This window comes from Macaca mulatta, chromosome 15 (genome assembly GCF_049350105.2).
Source record: "Macaca mulatta isolate MMU2019108-1 chromosome 15, T2T-MMU8v2.0, whole genome shotgun sequence".
NCBI classification, from domain to species: domain Eukaryota; kingdom Metazoa; phylum Chordata; class Mammalia; order Primates; family Cercopithecidae; genus Macaca; species Macaca mulatta.
Genome location: NC_133420.1, coordinates 18100228 through 18119607, shown reverse-complemented (window position 1 = coordinate 18119607; position 19380 = coordinate 18100228). Strand labels below are relative to the sequence as shown.

The 19380-nt window shown below is 48.4% G+C and overlaps 1 long non-coding RNA gene across 2 annotated transcripts in view; it reads right to left on the bottom strand.

The window, feature by feature from the left end:
• LOC114672715 (uncharacterized) overlaps positions 1 to 19380 on the bottom strand; it is an 85412-nt gene that overhangs the window by 43803 nt on the left and 22229 nt on the right. For both annotated transcript variants that reach the window (XR_013405491.1, XR_013405490.1), the window contains exon 2: positions 3424 to 3539. This is a non-coding gene — a long non-coding RNA (uncharacterized LOC114672715). The remainder of the gene's footprint in view (positions 1 to 3423; positions 3540 to 19380) is intronic.

Genomic DNA, 19380 nt, shown 5'->3' with positions numbered 1-19380 from the left:
GTCTGCTGAGGGGAAGAGCCAATCCCAAAAGGTTGCATACTCTTATTCTGTTTATTTGTTTGTTTTTGTTTTTGAGACAGGGTCTCACCCTGTCACCCAGGCTGCAGTGCAGTGGTGTAATCTCGGCTCACTGCAACCTCCACCTCCTGGGCTCAAGTGATCCTCCCATCTCAGACCCCAAGAAGCTGGGGCTACAGGCATGTGCCACCATGCCCGGCTAATTTTTGTGTTTTTTGTAGAGACAGGGTTCCACCATGTTGCCCAGGCTGGTCTCAAACTCCTGAGCTCAGGTGATCCGCCTGCCTCGGCCTGCAATAAAATTGCACAGAAGTAAATACACACACATGAATATAAGGAAAACCGGAAAAACCTGAGCAAGAGCAGTCACACCCCAGCTGTGATGGCGTCCAGTAGTTCTGGGAGATGTTACCATTGGGGAAACTGAGTGAAGGCGGGTACATGGGATCTCCCTCCCTCCCTCCCTCCCTCTTTCTTTCTTTTTCTTTCTTCCTTCCTTCGTTCCTTCCTTCCTTTTTTCTTTCCTTCCTTCCTTCCTTCCTTCCTTCCTTCCTTCCTTCCTTCCTTCCTTCCTTCCTTCCTTCCTTCCTTCCTTCCTTCCTTTCTTTCCTTTCCTTTCCTTTCCTTTCTTTCCTTTCTTTCTTTTGAAGTTTCCCTCTTATTGCCCAGGCTGGAGTGCAATAGCACAATCTCAGCTTCCCTCAACCTCCATCTCCCGCATTCAAGCGATTCTCTTGCCTCAGGCATGCGCCACCATGCCTAGCTAATTTTGAATTTTTAGTAGAGACAGGGTTTCTCCATGTTGGGCAGGCTGGTCTCGAACTCCTGACCTTGGGTGATCCACCTGCCTCGGCCTCCCAAAGTGCTGGGATTACAGGCGTGAGCCACCACGCCCAGCCTCTCTGTTTTATTTCTTATAACTGTACAGGAATCTACAATGATCATAACAAAAATTTCAATTAAGGCCACTCTAGGCAAACGGCCTGTGGGGTAGCCCTGCTTCACAAGGAGCTGTCAATAAAATGTTTTTTAATTAAAATTTTTTTTTTTTTTTTTTTTTTTGTTTGAGACGAAGTCTCACTCTGTCGCCCAGGCTGGAGCGCAGTGGCCCGATCTCAGCTCACTGCAAGCTCCACCTCCCGGGTTTACGCCATTCTCCTGCCTCAGCCTCCCTAGTAGCTGGGACTACAGGCGCCTGCCACCTCGCCCGGCTAGTTTTTTTTGTATTTTTTTTTTTTAGTAGAGATGGGGTTTCACCGTGTTAGCCAGGATGGTCTTGATCTCCTGACCTCGTGATCCACCCATCTCAGCCTCCCAAAGTGCTGGGATTACAGGCTTGAGCCACCACGCCCAGCCAATTAAAATTTTTTTTCAATTAAAAAATGTTATCTTCCTCTGCCCAGAAAGGGTTAAGTGAGTCACTGCAGTTAGCTCCCCTTCCCCCACAACCACCTAGACCAGGCCAGGGACCAGCGGGCAATTGCCTGGCAGCTGGAATTTTCTCCGCTGTGGACTGTACTTCTTGCATCACTCTGAATGTCTCCAGTCTTTATTCCAGAATGTTCTGGTCCTCTCCCACTTTTCCAAGGACAGGAATTCCCTAGTGGGGCTCCAGAAGAGGGTCTGGAGGAGAATAAGGAAGGCCCTTGTCATCCATTGGCCACAGGCTGGGAAATCTCGGTTCCAGTCCCAGCCCAGCCTGAATATTAGGCTGTCGGTCTGGAGTCTGAGAGCCACGCCCCCACCCCCTTGGTCCTTCACCTCCAGGAGAGTTGGGGATACTGGAAAGAATGTTGAGTGAGGCCGGGCGCGGTGGCTCACGCCTGTAATCCCAACACTTTGGGAGGCTGAGACAGGCGGATGACGGGGTCAGGAGATCGAGACCAACCTGGCTAACTCAGTGAAACCCCCTCTCTACTAAAAATACAAAAAATTAGGCGGGCGTGGTGGCAGGCACCTGTGGTCCCAGCTACTCGGGAAGGCAGGAGAATGGCGTGAACCCGGGAGGCAGAGCTTGCAGTGAGCTGAGATTGTGCCACTGCACTCCAGCCTGGGCAACAGAGCGAGACTCTATCTCAAAAAAAAAAAAAAAAAGAATGCTGAGTGCCAGAGCCCTTCCCAGTGGCTCATGCCTGAAATCCCAGCCCTTTGGGAGACTGAGGCAAGTGAATTGCTTGAGGCCAAGAGTTCAAGACCAGCCTGGCCAATGCGGTGAAACCCCAACTCTACTAAAAATACAAAAATTAGCTGGGTGTGGTGGCACACACCTGTAGTCCCAGCTACTCGGGAGGCTGAGGCAGGAGAATTGCTTGAACCTGAGAGGTGAAGGTTTCAGTGTGCTGAGATTGCACCATTGCACTCAAAAAATAATTAATTAATTTAGTTAATTAAAAAAGAATGTTGAGTGTCCGGCAATCTGGGTAGAACCCGTTGTGTTTCTACAGGATAGAATCTGTTGTGTTCTCTAGCGGAACTTCCAGGTCACCTTCACAGTGTGACTCTAGACAATCCGTGTCCCCTCTTCAGTTCTTAGATGCCCCATTTGAAGAATGAAAGAATTGGCCTAGATGATCCTTTAGGGTCTTCCAGGATGATGACAAGGAGGACCTGGCTCCTCTGCTGCTGGCCAAAGAGGACTTTACTTCCCATTCCGTGTGGTTAAACAAGAATTGCTGGGCTCCAGTCCTGCCTTTGGCCCTTCCCTACATGTGACCTTGGGCCCTCTCTGCCTTTCAGCATCAAGACAGTGAGAGAGTTACACAAGCTCAGGTTAGTAAGTCATTCAACAAACATTTACTGAGCACTTAGCAAATACTGCATGCTGGAGTGGACACTGGAGAAAAAGGTGAGGAGAAGGCCGGGCGCAGTGGCTCATGCCTGTAATTCCAGCACTTTGAGTGGCTGAGGCGGGTGGAATACCTGTGGTCAGGAGTTCGAGACCAGCCTGGCCAACCTGGCAAAACTCCGTCTCTACTAAAAATACAAAAATTAGCCTGGCATGATGGTGCATATCTGTAGTCCCAGCTACTCAGGAGGCTGGGCAGGCGAATCACTTGAACCTGGGAGGTGGAGGCTGCAGTGGACCGAGACTGCACCTCTGCACTCAGGCCTGGGCAACAGAGTGAGACTCTGTCTCAAATAAATAAATAAATAAATAAATAAGGTGAGGAGAAAAAAATACTATCTCTGTCTTCACAGAACTTATTGTTTGGGAGGGGAGGATCCCACAAATAAATTAAAAATCTCAGCTGAGATGATGCAAAGAAGCAAAGTGCCCAGCTGGGCTGGTGGTTTCAGAGGCCATAGTGGGAGTGTCCCAGAGAAGGGATGATTGAGCTGAGTTAAGTCTAAGCAAAAGGGGTGGTCGGAGCAGCAGCTGCTCCAAAACAGGAGCTGAGGGCTTACGTGGAGAGAGAAGATATGGAGAGACCATGCCCAGAAAGAGGCGGCAGCTTCAGTGAACAGCGCAGGGGAGCAGGTCTGACGAGGTCAGCTGCCAGGGAAGGAGGCTCGTCTCCATCCTAGACAAAAAGAAAAAGGGATCTTTTGAGATGCGTGAAGCAGGGGAGTCACAGATTGAATTTGTGTTTTGAGAATCTCCTCCTGCTTACCAAGAGAAGAAGAGCATCTCATGGGCCCTTATTGTTGCCTTAAATGATTTTTATTGTGTGTTACTTAAACATGCGCAAGCATAAAATGAGTTATAAACTCCTTGTAGTTCACATACAAGCATAAAACCAAGACAAATTGACCCATCACATACAAAATCAATTCAAATCAGATTAATTTTATGTGACATGTTATTATGCCTTTTGTTTGAAACCCTGCCACCACCCACAGTGCAATTATGGCCCAACCACTGTGGTGTTCTGAATTTGTGGGACAGAGAAGATTGGCCTTTTAAACACATGCATGCATGCATTTGCGTGTGCGCGCACACACACACACATCCCAAATGATTTTTTCCCACTATATATAAAGAACTCCTACAAATCAAAAAGAAAAAGGCAGACAATTCAAGAGAAAAATGGGGGAGGGTTTGCATTGAAATACTTCATAACAAGAATACTTAGGAGGCCAACAAATACACAAAAAGCTGCTAGCTTCATGACTCATGGGGGTGTCTTGGTCAGTTCGGGATACTGTCACAAAATACCCTAGACTGGGAGATTTATAAACAGCAGAATTTATTGCTCACAGTTCTGGAGGCTGGGAAGTAAGTTCAAGATCAAGGCAGCAGTAGATCCAGTGCCTGGGCCCATTCCCTGCTTCAAACATGGCACCTTCTTGCTGTATCCTCACATGGTGGAAGGGGGAAGACAGTTCCCTGGAACCTCTTTTATGAGGGCTGTAATCCAATTCATGAGGATAGAGCCCTCATGACCTAATAACCTTTCAAAGATCCCCACCTTCTAACACCATCACGTTGGTGATTAGGTCTTTTTTTTTTGAGATGGACTCTTGCTCTGTCACCCAGGCTGGAGTGCAGTGGTGTGATCTTGGTTCACCTCTACCTCTGCCTCCTAGGTTCAAGTGATTATCCTGTCTCAGCCTCCAAAGTAGCTGGGCACCACCACACCCAGCTAATTTTCGTATTTTTAGTAGAGACAGGGTTTCACCATGTTGGTCAGGCTGGTCTCGAACTCCTGACCTCGTGATCCGCCCGCCTCGGCCTCCCAAAGTGCTGGGATTAGAGACGTGAGCCGCCGCACCCAGACAATTAGGTCTTAACATATGAACTTTGGGAGAAACTCAAATATTCGGACAGTAGCAAGGAGAATACAAAACCACAGTGAGCTACCGCTTCAGACACCAGAAAAGTTTAAGTGGAAAAGACTGACAGTAGCAAGTGTTGATGAGGATGTGGAGCAACCAGAACTCTCAGACATTGCTGATGGGAATCTAGATTAGTACAATCACTATGAAAGCATCTGTAAGATCTAATCGTATTGAACACACCCTGCCCTCTGACCCAGCATTTCCACTCCTGGGCATACAGGCAAAAGAAATGCATCCATGTGTTCATCAAAAGATGTAACCTGTGCCAAGTGAGGTGGTTCATGCCTGTGATCCCAGCACATTGGGAGCCCAAGGAGGGAGGATTGCTTGAGCCCAGAAGGTCAAGAGTAGCATAGGCAACAAGGCAAAACCCCGTCTCTATAAAAAAGTAGCCAGACATGGTGGCATATCCCTGTAGTCCCAGCTACTCAGGAGGCCAAGGCATGTGGATTGATTGAACCCGGAAGGTGGAGACTGCAGTGAACTGTGATATCACCCCTGCACTCCAGCCTGGGTGACAGAGCAAGATCCTGTCTCAATAAACAAAACAAAAAAAAGAAAGACATAACCTGGAATATTCACACCAACACTATTCATGATAGCCCTAAACTGGAAAGAATCTGAATATCCTCCAGCTTTAGAACAGATAGAGAAATTATAGACTATTCATTTGTACAGTGGATGACTGATGAGCTTTAAGAATAAACAAACCGTACACAACGATACAGATGAATCTACAACCATAATGTGCAAAATAGTTCACTTATATAAAGGGTAAAAACAGGTGAAACTACTTCATGGTGTTAGAAATAGGGGTAGAGGTTACCCTCATTGCAGCAGGAGGGTTAGTGATAGGGGATTTGGAAGAGGAGGAGCCCAATGGACTGAACACCTGAGCTGGAAACAGCAATTTGTTCCTCAAAGTTCTGAACCCAACTGTTGTCCAGCGTGGAGTCTGTCTGGAGTGGCCAGATGTCGGGCCTCTCACAGGTGAATGAGAGGTGCCCCTCAGGGTACCATGATCCCCTTTCCTTGCCCACACAACCACCAACTGGCAAGTGGTAACCCAGGACCTGTAGCCCCCACTGGGCTGACATAGAGCATAATGCAAGCTTCTCTTATTCCAGGTCCTGGACACTGCTTTGCCCCATGCATAAAGCCCCCTGACCAAAAGCCTGGTGCTCTGGCTTGACTAGAAGGAGCTAGGCTCCAGGAATAAATAAGGAGCTGGGCTTCCATGCTAGAGAACAAGAGTTTCTCCGGGAAAAGGGGCTTCCTCTGAAGCTCTGGGGCACTGGGAGATTAATGGGCAGACCTCTGGCCTCAGCTTCCAGGGAAGGGGAGGATGTGGGCCAACATGAGGTGGCCACACTGGCCACAAGCTGATGACCTCAGCCAGCCTCAGGATGTCTCAGCTCTAGGCATGGTTTTTCGTTTTATTTTGTCTTGTTTTGTTTTTGAGATGGCACCTCGCTCTGTCGCCCAGGCTGGAGTGAAGTGGTACCGTCATGGCTCCCTGCAACCTCCACCTCCTGGATTCAAGCAATTCTCCTGCCTCAGCCTCCTGAGTAGCTGAGATTACAGGTGTGTGCTACCACGCCCAGCTAATTTTTGTAGTTTTAGTAGAGACAGGGTTTCACCACGTTAGCCAGGCTGGTCTTGAACTCCTGACCTCAAGTGATCTCGCTGCCTCAGCCTCCCAAAGTGCAGGGATTACAGGCTTGAGCCACCACGCCCAGCCTAGGCATGGTTTTGACAGTCTGTCTGTTTGTGCCCTGGCTCCTTCTCCAACTCCTCTTTGGAGGACGCAAAGGAGGAGGAGTCATTTCACTGTTTCTGAAAAGCAGACATATAACCTACATGCAACTGCCAGGGGATAAGGCCCCATCTGTCTGGCATGATGTCGGTGGTCCACAAAGGCTGATTAGATGAATGCCCAGCTCTGGGCTGTACACTGTGGGTGGCTAACTGGGGCCTCCCCACAGAGCTCACAGACAGGTGTGAAGGAAAGCAGGACTCTTAGAATATGCCAGAGTTGCCGGGCGCGGTGGCTCAAGCCTGTAATCCCAGCACTTTGGGAGGCCGAGGCGGGCGGATCACAAGGTCAGGAGATCGAGACCACAGTGAAACCCCGTCTCTACTAAAAATACAAAAAATTAGCCGGGCGCGGTGGCGGGCGCCTGTAGTCCCAGCTACTCGGGAGGCTGAGGCAGGAGAATGGCGGGAACCCGGGAGGCGGAGCTTGCAGTGAGCCGAGATGGCGCCACTGCACTCCAGCCTGGGCAACAGCGGGAGACTCCGTCTCAAAAAAAAAAAAAAAAAAAAAAAAAAGAATATGCCAGAGTTTTCATTGAAGAAGCCTCCAGTGTGGGCCAGGCACTGTGCTCAGTGCTTTGATGCACAGTCTCATTTAATTCTCACCATTTACAGACAAGAATTCAGCCAAGATCCTTTTCAATCAAGTCTGGCAATATCTGCCTTTCAATGGCAGTGCCTAGTCCTTTCATATGTAATAGACTTTTCATTAGGGGTGGGTTTAAGTCTTATCCTCTTGCTATTTGTTATCTATTTGTCCCCTCTCTTTTGTTCCTCCTTTATTGCCTTCTGTTTGGTTGAGACTTTATAAAACATTTTATTCCACCTTCTCTACTTACTTTTTAGCTACGCCTCTTTATATTTTTGTTTGCTGTAGTGGGGGTTACAATGGGTATTCTTCAATATTCAGTCTACTCTCCAATAACATTATACCACTTCATGTATAATGTAAGAACTTTACAAAAATATAATGCCAGGGCTGGATGTGGTGGCTCACACCTATAACCCCAGAACTTTGGGAGGCCAAGGCTGGTGGATCACCTGAGGTTGGGAGTTTGAGACCAGCCTGACCAACATGGAGAAACCCCATCTCTACTAAAAATACAAAATTAGCTGGGCGTGGTGGCACATGCCTGTAAACCCAGCTACTCGGGAGGCTGAGGCAGGAGAGTTGCTTGAACCCGGGAGGCAGAGGTTGTGGTGAGCCGAGATCATGCCATTGCACCCCAACCTGGGCAACAAGAGTGAAACTCTGACTCAATCAATAAAATTTCATATGTATATATATGTGTGTGTGTATATATATGTGTGTGTGTGTGTGTATATATATATGGAATGCAATCACATTTTTTCCAGCCTTTTGTGTTATTGTGGTCATGTACTTTATTTTTGTATGTCTTATAGATCCCAGAATGCATTGTTACTTTTGCTTTAAATGGTGGATTAATTTTTAGAGAATTTAAGAAAGGAAAAACAGTCTTTTGGACTGCTGACCACAAATCCTCTGTTTTATTTATCCCCAAATGGTTTTATTTTTCCATTTTGAGAGATATTTTCACTGATACCATTCAAAGTTAACAGATTTATTCTTTCATCACTTTTCAGATGCTGTTCCATTGTTTGCTGACTTGCATTGTTTCTGTGAGAAGTCTGCAGTCTTTTGCAGCATTGTTTTCCTATGTATAATTGTCTCCTCCCACCCCACTCACCCCAGCTGCTTTCCACATTCTCTGTTTGATTTTCGGTAGTCTGCCCATGATGTGTCTAAATAGGACTTTCTTTGCATTCATTCTGGCTGGGACTCACTGAACTTTCTGAATCTGTAGATTAATTTTTCTCTTTTCAATCAACCTTGGAATATTTTCAGCATAATTTTTTTTCTGTTTTAGATTCTCTCTCTTTTCTCCTTGGAAATGCCAATTAAATGTATGTTAGACTGCTTTATCCTGCCCCACAGCTTACTTACTGAGGCTGCATTTTTCAATCACTTTTCTCTTTGTGCTTCTGATGGCACTGGGGGCCCATCCGGAGTGGCCACTGCCGTCACATTGGCTGCAGCGGGGAGGTGCAGCCAGGGCTGCCATTCCGTGGAGCCAGTGGGAACTGGAGACAGGTGGGAGACACACCTCTTCGGATCTGGTGGGGCAGGAGCTCCCTGGATGCAGCCACAGCCACCCAAGTTATGCCTGTGGACCGGGGCCTCCCACGGCATGATGCAAACAGAAGCCCCACCCCACTAGGCACAGCTGCCACCCAAGTTGTGGCTGCAGACCCAGGTCTCCCTGGGCTCCTGGTATGGGCAGGAGCAGGCAGAAGCCACTTCAGCCCCCTCCAGACTTTGGGCACCAACGAGCATAGGAGGGAAGCTGAAGGGGGCTGAGAGCAGCAGGGCACTGGCCTGCAGATGCCCCTCGGCACCTACAGCCTGGGTGCCATGAATGGCAGCAGGAGGCAGACAGGTTCCTGGGCAGAAGGGGGTGGGTCTCTGGTGAGGTCCGACCTTCAGGACAGGGAAGGCCTGAGGGCTGGGGGCTGGGCTGCCAGTCCTATAGGCTGAAGTGGGAAACTTGTGGTGCCTTTTTCTGGGCCTGCCCGTGGCCGCCCATGGACCAATCCGCGTGTACTTCCTACCCTCTGAGGCCCATAAAAGCCCTGGGCTCAGTCAGAGCTGAGCAGAGGTCAGGAAAGCCAGCTGCAGAGAGCAGCTACCCACTCCAGGGCCTCCTCTGAGCTATTCTGTTGGTAAAGCTGCTTTTCACCTTGCTCTCCCTCCACTTCGTTCTTCCTAGACACAGGACAAGAACTTGGGACCAGCCGAATGGGAAGGCTGAAAGATCTGTAACACAAAAAAGGCTGAAACACACCCATTGTGAGTGAAGAGAAATAGAGAAGAGCCGCAGCCCTTCAGGGAGCCCAGATCTGAGAGCTCCCCAAGCCAGGGCTGTGACCCCCTCTTTGGGGCCCTGCAGTTCCTGGAGTCTCCAAGCTTCTGGGCACTACCATGTTTCCCAGTGGCAGCCTTGAAAGATGCTTGCAGAGTGTCTGATCCAGTCACTGCCTCGCAGAGAGCCAGCACTGATGCTGGCACCTGGAGCTGCCCACCCCACGGCAGCAGCCAGCATGCCTGACTGTGTGCAGTGGCTGGACCCCATGCTTGTTTGCTCACATACCCCTGGCCACTCCACGCCTGGCTCACCCTTGGCAGACATGAGATCCAGGGTGGTAGTGTGAGCTGAGTGCAACCTGCCAGGTCAAGTGGATGGAATGAGCCTAGTGGGCCTGAGCAAATCTCAGGCAAAGGTGCCACAGTCCACAGAGGTTTCCAGCTAAAAAAGTGACACCCCAAGGATCTTGCAACACTTTCATGTAGATAATTTCTACTGACCTGTCTTTACATGTATTGGCCTTCTTAAAATTAGGTCTAATATGTTATTGTTTTTTTTAGACAAGGTCTCACTTGGTCACCCAGACTAGAGTATAGCAACATGATCACAACTCACTGCAGCCTCAAACTCCTGAGCTTAAGCGATCCTCCTGCCTCAACCTCCCAGGTAGCTGGGACTGTGGACACATGCCATCATGCCCGGCTAATGTTTGCATTTTTTGTAGAGATGCGGTGTTGCTATATTGCCCAGGCTGGTCTTGAACTCCTGGTCTCAAGTAATCCGCCTGCCTTAGCTTAGTGCTGAGATTACAGATATAAACCACTGTGCTCAGACAAGTCCAACATGCTTTAGTCTCATCGAATGACTATTCAATTTTAGACATTGTATTTTTTAGTTTAAATTTTAATCTGATTCTCTCTTTTTAAAAAATAGTTGCTATGTCTCCCCACCACACACACCTTTTTTTTTTGAGATAGAGTCTCATTCTGTTGCCCAGGGTGTGCAGTGGCATGATCCTGGCTCACTGCAACATCTGTCTCCTAGGTTCAAGCGATTCTGTTGCCTTAGCCTCCCTCCTGCAACTACAGGTGCACACCACCACTCCTGACTACTTTTTTGTATTTTTAATAGAGACAGGGCATGTTGGCCAGGCTGGTCTCGAACTCCTGGCCTCAAGTGATCCATCTGCCTCAGCTTCCCAATGTGTCGAGATTACAGGCATGAACCACCATGCTCAGCCTTGTTATGGGTTTAATTATATCCACCCCCTTCCAACGATATGTTGTATTCCTAACCCCCAATATCTCAGAATGTGACTGCATTTAGAAATGGAGTCATTGCTGATGTAATTACTTAAGATGAGGTCATAGTGGAGGAAGTTAGGCCCTTGGCCCTTAATGAAATATGACAGGTGTCTTTTTTTTGTTTTGTTTTTTTTGAGACAAGGTCTCACTGTTGCCTAGGCTGGACTTCAATGGTGCAATCTTGGCTCGCTGCAGCCTCTGCCTCCCAGGCTCAAGCAATCCTCCCACCTCAGCCTCCTGAGTAGCTGGGACTACAGGCGTGCACCACTGTACCCAGCTATTTTTTGTATTTTTAGTAGAGACAGGTTTTCGCCATGGTGCCTGGGCTGGTCTTGAACTCCTGGGCTCAAGTAATCCACCTGCCTCATCATCCCTAAGTGCTGGGATTACAGGCATGAGCCACCATGTCTGGCCGGACTGGTGTCCTTATAAGAAAAGAGAGGAGGCCAGGCACAGTGGCTCATGTCTATAATCCCAACACTTTGGAAGGCCAAGACAGACAAAGCACTTGAGGCCAGGAGTTCAAAACCAGCCTGGGCAACATGGCAAAACCCTGTCTCTACTAAAAATACAAAAATTATCTGGGTGTGGTGATGCACGCCTATAATCCCAGCTAGTCCAGCTACTCCAGAGGCTGAGGCAGGAGCACAACTTGAACCCAGGAGAGGAAGGTTGCAGTGAACTGAGATCATGCCACTGTACTACAGCCTGGGCAACAAAGTGAGACTCTGTCTCAAAAAAAAAAAAAAAAAAAAAAAAACCAGAAAGAAAAGAAGACAGAAGCTGAGAGTGGTGGCTTACCTGTAATCTTAGCACTTTGGGAGGCTGAGGCAGGTGGATCACTTGAGCCCAGGAGTTCAAGACCAGCCTTGGCAACACAGTGAAATCCTGTCTCTACCAAAATACAAAAATCAAGCCGGTCTCATAACCCAGCCTCAAAATAAATAAACAAATAAATAGATCAAAATTTTAAAAGAAATAAGAAGAGAGAGACCAGGAACAATGCCTTGTTATGAGGAAGGAAGAGATTGTAGTGATGCATCTATACACCAAGGAATGCCAACAACTGCTGGCTGTCACTAGAAGCTACAGAGAGGCATGGAACAGATTCTTCCTGAGAGCCGTCAGGAGAAATCCACCCTGCTCATACCTGAATTTCATACTTTTAGCCTCTGTAACTATGAAAGAGAAAATTTCTTTTGTTTTATGCCACTCAATTTGTGCTACTTTGTTCTAGTGGCCCTAGGAAACTAATACACTCCTGAAATTTCTCTTGTCTTTATCTACTATAATTGCCTTTGCTTTTCCTTATAGATTCATTTTACTTTGTTAATTTTTTCTTTTCTCTTCTTTCTTTCCTTCTTTCTTTCTCCTTTCCTTTCCTTTCCTTTCTTTCTTCTCTTTCTTTCTCTTTCTCTCTTGTGTGCGCTCTCTCTTTCTTTTCTTTTTTTTTTTTTTTTGAGACGGAGTGTCGCTCTGTCGCCCAGGTTGGAGTGCAGTGGCCGGATCTCACCTCACTGCAAGCTCTGCCTCCTGGGTTTACCCCATTCTCCTGCCTCAGCCTCCCAAGTAGCTGGGACTACAGGTGCCTGCCACCTCGCCCGGCTAGTTTTTTTTATTTTTTAGTAGAGACGGGGTTTCACCGTGTTAGCCAGGATGGTCTCGATCTCCTGACCTCGTGATCTGCCCGTCTCGGCCTCCCAAAGTGCTGGGATTACAGGCGTGAGCCACTGTGCCCGGCCTTCTCTTTCTTTTCTTTTCTTCATCCAGGCTGGAGCGCAGTGATGCAATTATAGCTCACTGCAGCCTCAAACTCCTGGGCTCAAGCAATCTTCCTGCCCCAGCCCCCCAAGTAGCTAGAACAACAGGCATGTGTCACCACATTCAGCTAATTTTTTAAAAATTTATTTTTATTTTTTAAAAAATTGTTGAGATGGAGTCTCACTCTGTTGCCCAGGCTGGATTGCAGTGGTGTGATCTCATCTCACTGCAACCTCTGCCTCCCAGGTTCAAGCGATTCTTCTGCCTCAGTCTCCCAAGTAGCTGGGACTACAGGCGCCCACCACCGCACCTGGCTAATTTTTGTATTTTTAGTAGAGACAGGGTTTCACCGTATTGGCCAGGCTGGGATTACAGCACTTTGGGAGCCACCACACCTGGTCTCAGCTATTTTTTAAATTTGTTTGCAGAGATCGGGTCTCACTATGTTGCCCAGGTTTGTCTTGAACTCCTGGCTTCAAGGAATCTTTCCACCTTGCCCTCCCAAAGTGTTGGGATTATAGGCATGAACCACTGTGCCCAGCCTTCTTGTAGATTATAATAAAGAAGTGTATTACAATGATTTAAAGTCTGCCTATGAATTCCAACATCTACACCTATTTCTATTTTTTTAAATCTTAATTATGTGTCCCATTTTTCTATTTCTCTACATATCTAGTAATTTTTTATTTTATGCTGGACATTGTAAATAATACAGTATAGAGATTCTGGATTGTGTTGTCTTTCTCTGAAGAATTTTGCATATTGCTCTGTTTAGTTGCTGACCATTCACCTTGATTTGGTGGAGGCTTGATTTTAAACTTTGTTGGAGTAGGTTTGTTTTAGTGCTTCTTCCTAAGTCATGATCTCCCAGGATCTCAGTGAAAAAGCCTGGTGTGTTTACCAAGTCCCACTAACTTGGTGAGATTTGAACTGGAAAATCCATCTCCCAAATATCAAACAGCTATAGGAACCTACGCTCCCCCCTTTTAGTCTTCCATCTGTGTCTTCCCCTAGGCTTCTTGGAGTCATGCCCCACGCCAGAGTCAGCCGAGGATTTAAGGGGAGTTTTCTCCTTCTGTGCCTCTCTTTTCTGGGATAATTTTTTCTCTCTCTCAATTTCCAGTTGCTCTGGAAGCCCTGAACTCCAACTATGTAGTCTTGAGCCAATAAGACTTCTGTTTTCTGCTTAATTTCTGTTTGTTTGTTTGTTTTGTTTTGTTTTGTTCTGTTTTGAGACAGAGTCTTGCTCTGTTGCCCAGGCTGGAGGGCAGTGGTGTGATCTCAGCTCACCGCAACCTCTGCCTCTTAGGTTCAAGCGATTCTCCTGCCTCAGCCTCCTGAGTAGCTGGGATTACAGGCATGCACCACCATGCCCAGCTAATTTTGTATTTTTAGTAGAGATGGGGTTTCTCCATGTTGGTCACGCTGATCTTGAACCCCCAACCTCAGGTGATCCGCCCGCCTCAGCCTCCCAAAGTGCTGGGATTACAGGCATGAGCCACCACACCCGGCTAAACAAATTATTTTATTTATTTATTTATTTATTTATTTATTTATTTATTTATTTATGTTTTTTGAGGCGGAGTCTCGCTCTGTCGCCCAGGCTGGAGTGCAGTGGCCGGATCTCAGCTCACTGCAAGCTCCGCCTCCCAGGTTCACGCCATTCTCCTGCCTCAGCCTCCCAAGTAGCTGGGACTACAGGCTCCCGCCCCCTCACCCGGCTAGTTTTTTGTATTTTTTAGTAGAGACGGGGTTTCACTGTGTTAGCCAGGATGGTCTCGATCTCCTGACCTTGTGATCCGCCCGTCTCGGCCTCCCAAAGTGCTGGGATTACAGGCTTGAGCCACCGCACCCAGCCAACAAATTATTTTATATATTTTTTCAGACTTTATAATTGTTAGCAGAAAGTTTATCTGACACAAGCTACTCCTCCACTGCTAGCAAGTCTGCTTCGTAAATCACTACACCATACTACCTAAGACTTAGAACTTAGGGCTCGTGTTCAGTCTGGTTTTAGATTTGTCATTGGAAGTGACATGACTTAGTGGAAAGTACAGGCCCTTTTGTTGGGGTCTGGAACCAGCCAATCCTGATACTGAGCCTTCACCCTGACCCTTCACTGTGTGACCTGAGCAAGCCTCTTTACCTCACTGAGCCTCGGTGGCCTCATCCATGTAATGGGAATCACCCTGTCTCGCAGGATGAGGAATGGAAGGAACCCCAGTGAAAACCCAGCACATCGTTAAGAGTGAATTACAGGCCGGGCACGGTGGCTCAAGCCTGTAATCCCAGCACTTTGGGAGGCCGAGACGGGCGGATCACGAGGTCAGGAGATCGAGACCATCCTGGCTAACACGGTGAAACCCCGTCTCTACTCAAAAATACAAAAAATTAGCCGGGCGAGGTGGCAGGCGCCTGTAGTCCCAGCAACTCGGGAGGCTGAGGCAGAAGAATGGCGTAAACCCGGGAGGTGGAGCTTGCAGTGAGCTGAGAGATCCGGCCACTGCACTCCAGCCTGGGCGACAGAGGGAGACTCCGTCTCAAAAAAAAAAAAAAAAAAAAAAAAGTGAATTACAGACCGGCCGCAGTGGCTCACGCCTGTAATTCTGGCACTTTGGGAAGCCAAGGCAGTAGATCACTTGAAGTCAGGAGTTTGAGATCATCCTGGCCAACATGGTGAAACCCCGTCTCTACTAAATATACAAAATTTAGCCAGGCATGGTGGCGGGCACCTGTAATCCCAGGTACTAGGGAGACTGAAGCAGGAGAATTGCCTGAACCCAGGAGGTGGAGGTTGCAGTGAGCCAAAATTGCACAATTACACTCCAGCCTGGACAACAAGAACGAAACACTGTCTCAAAAGAAAAAAAAAAAAAAAGTGAATGACACAGTTGTTTTTCTCAAGTAAAGATCCCCAAATGATATGACAGTAGGCTAGACCCAGTGCTGGCTTTGAGTAAGATCCCACCCTACCCTAGTGACATGCTTTGACATACAAGCTGATGTCCACAAGTCTGGTTTTAGTTTTCACTGTCATGTCAGAGGTGCACCTGCTGAGTGCAGGGACCTGCACTCCCTGGGATGGCCCAGACTGTGCCTCCTGGGCAGCAGAATGTCACCAGTTAGAGCGTTCGTGTCTGGGCGAAATCAATTCCTGATTAATCGGAAGGGGTTAGCTTGGGTGACACTCACTCAACACGCTTTCAACAACAACCCAAATAGGAAGAAATCAAAGCACCTGGTATTGATGGGGACAGTCCCTCTCTGAAGCGGCAGAGGTCACTGACGCAGCGGCCAAAACAAGCACCTTGGTAGAGGGGACTGTTGTCCTCAGGCAGAGCTGTAGGAGCCAGTGCTACGTCCTGGACTAGCTTGTGTGGCCTTGGGCAAATTCCCGCACCTCTCTGGGGCTCCTCCCATCACTTGCACAGAGATGATTTGATTTGTTTTGTTCTGTTTTGTATTTGTTTTTGTTTTTGTTTTGTTTTGAGACAGAGTCTCGTTCTGTCGCCCAGGCTGGAGTGCAATGGCACAATCTCCGATCACTGCAACTTCTGCCTCCCGGGTTCAAGCAATTCTCCTGCCTCAGCCTCCCGAGTAGCTGGGATTACATGCTCCTGCAACCATGCCCAGCTAATTTTTGTATTTTTAGTATAAACGGGGTTTCATTACGTCGGCCAGGCTGACCTCAAGTGATCTGCCCGCCTCAGCCTCCCAAAGTGCTGGGATTACAGAAGTGAGCTACTGTGCCCAGTGGAGAGATTATTTCTAAGGGCTCTCCCAGCATGGGATCAGCAATCAGGAGCCCTGACCCCTGACCATAGTCCTGCCTCCCACATGGTAAGTGGGATTGGGCACCTCAGTGAGTCTCTGCATCAGCGTCTCCATCTGTAACACAGGGGCACATGCCGTACCTCAGAAATAATACGGTGCTCTGAAACCCAGAATAACAAACACACAATGCAGCCAGCGATCCACGGCCTTGAACCTCACTGGGCAAACTCGACAGTCTTAAGGCAACTAGGGGAAATGGAGCCAGCTCCCCTTGGGGAAACAAATGAGAGCTTTCAAAGAGAGACAAATAACTTGCAATTTAAATGCGTAAGAGACCAGGCTGTGCCACCACATATGCAGATAGATGCAAATGATATGCAAATAGCTCAAGTAAGCCTGAGTTTGCCAATGTCCTTTGCCAAGCAGCCAGTTACGGGGTTCAGCCAGGTCTGCTCTGTGCCAGAAGCTCACATCTGGGGCCCAGAGGCCTTGGGTGAATGTTCAATGGCACCTTTCCCAGGGAGCCTTCCAAGACCCAGCAGTTCTCGACCCCTCTCTACTCTCCCCAGGACTTGGAGTCTGCCTCTGAATCATCTTCAGGGGTGGTTCCTCTGTGAGCTCCCAAGGGTAGGGACTCCCTCTTGTTCACCACCACACCTACAACTGGTACAAAGCCTGGCAGTGAGTAGGCACCAGGGCTGTAGGCCAAGTGGACACGGGAAGGCAGGATGAGTGGATGAGTTCATTTCTCTTTTTCTTGCTTATGGCTTCTTCTTCTTTTTTTTTTTTTTTTTGAAACAGAGTCTTACTCTGTTGCCCAGGCTGGAGTGCAGTGGTGCGATCCCGGCTCACTGCAACCTCCACCTCCCAGGTGCAAGCGATTCTCCTGCCTCAGCCTCCTGAGTAGCTGGGATTACAGGAGCGCCCCACCATGCCCGGCTAATTTTTTTATTTTTAGTAAAGATGGGGTTTCACTGTGTTGGCCAGGCTGGTCTCAAACTCCTGACCTCAAGTGATCCACCTGCCTCGGCCTCCCAAAGTGCTGGGATTACAGGCGTGAGCCACCGTACCCAGCTAGGTGGATGAATTCATCTTTAAGTCCTCCATTCAGGACAAGGCTAAGCCCTCTTCAGGGCCTTCAGCTGTCCTGTCACCCAACAATGAGTGACTTTCAGCATCAGTCCCTCGTTACCAATGAAGATGCGAGGACTGAAGTTTGCAAGTGACTTATGTAATTAATACATGAAGTAGGAAGGGCTCCCTTCGGTTGATATCATGACCTCCTTACCCTTTTCTTCATTCTCCCATCCTATCTGGGGTGGGCCAGGGCCTGATGCAGACAAGGTGTACAGTAAATATTGGTTGGCAAACGAATGAACAGATCAACCCATGAATGAATGAGCGCATGAATGAACAAATAAGCAAGATTTCTGCTAGCTTGCCAGAAATTGCTCATATCGCCAGAAACTGCCAGAATCGTCAGAAGCCACAGCCCATTCTATCTACGCCACATCCCTTAAGTTCTGCTACTGATTTTTTTTTTTTTTTTTTTTTTTTTTTTTGAGACAAAGTCTTGCTCTGTCATCCAGGCTGGAGCGCAGTGGCATGATCTCAGCTCACTGCAGCCTCTGCCTCCTGGATTCCAGCGATTCTCCTGTCTCAGCCTCCCAAATAGCTGGGATTACAGGCATGCACCACCATGCCTGGCTATTTTTTGCATTTTTAGTAGAGACAGGGTTTCACCATGTTGGCCAGGCTGGTCTCGAACTCCTGACCTCAGGTGATCCGCCCACCTTGGCCGGCTGCTACTGGTCTTTATTTGTTATAGCCATTATGAGTGCTTTTTGGTGTCTGTGAACTTCAAGACTGTGGCAGACACTGTTTGTGCCACATCACGTGCCCTCGGCTCCCTCTGATCGGGGCTGCAGCACCGGTTCCACCTCCTGCTGGCCAGGGGGCCACCTCCCACAGGTCCCTCCTGCCTTGGGGTGAAGGCTCCTGGAGCAAACTTCTGCAGTGGAGGGCAGGAACCAGCGGATAGATACCCCCACCTGGAATCTTCCAGAAGACCATTCTGGAAGGCATTCTGTTTGCTTCCAGAATTCCCAGAGGCATCCAGCCTCCTCTCTCAGACAGCAGCCATCTCAGACACACACACCTCCATCTCTCCTCCTCCCCTGCCACACTCTCCTGCCTCCTGGCGTCACCCCCAAGTCCTTAATGCAGGGCTTTCAAGGGACCCCAAATTAGGACAGAGGTACAAAGAAATGTCACATGGCTGTGCCTCTCACAAATATGGTATAAATGCAAAGGTGGAAAATAGATTGAGAATGGCTCATGTTCACAGCCAAAGTGCACCATTTCATTCGGAAGCCAGTGTTGAGTGGTGCTGAACAAGAGCTCATTCATTCATTCATTCATTCATTCATTCTTGGCCACCTGCTCCGTGCTGGGTACTGAGGACATCACACAAGGCCCTACCCTCATGGCCTTCCAGCCTGGTGGTGAAGACAGAGACTGGGCGAATCATCACTCAGGGAATCGTTTCATTACGGACGGGTGATTGGCTGAGCACCCTGCATGTCGGTTGTTTCTTTGAACCTCAGACTACTTGGCTCCTCTGGGGGCCCAACTGTGCCCATTTATGAGTGAGAAAACTGGGGCCCGGAGTGCAGGGGCCTGTTGTCGTAGGAAGGTCAGACAGGTCAAAAGTGGTGGAGCTGAGGCCTGAACCCACAGCATCTAATTCGGAGCCGGCAGAGGCCCCTTGGCCCTCGGATCTGCCGAGGAGTCACCTGACCTGAGTGCTAGACAAATGCAAGACACGTAAGCCATCTTAAATGTTCTGGTAGCTACATTAAAACCAAATAAAAAGAAACTGGGGCCGGGCGTGGTGGCTCACGCCTGTAATCCCAGCACTTTGGGAGGCTGAAGTGGGCGGATCACAAGGTCAGGAGATCGAGACCATCCTGGCTAACTCGGTGAAACCCCATCTCTACTAAAAATACAAAAAATTAGCCGGGCATGGTGGTGGGCGCCTGTAG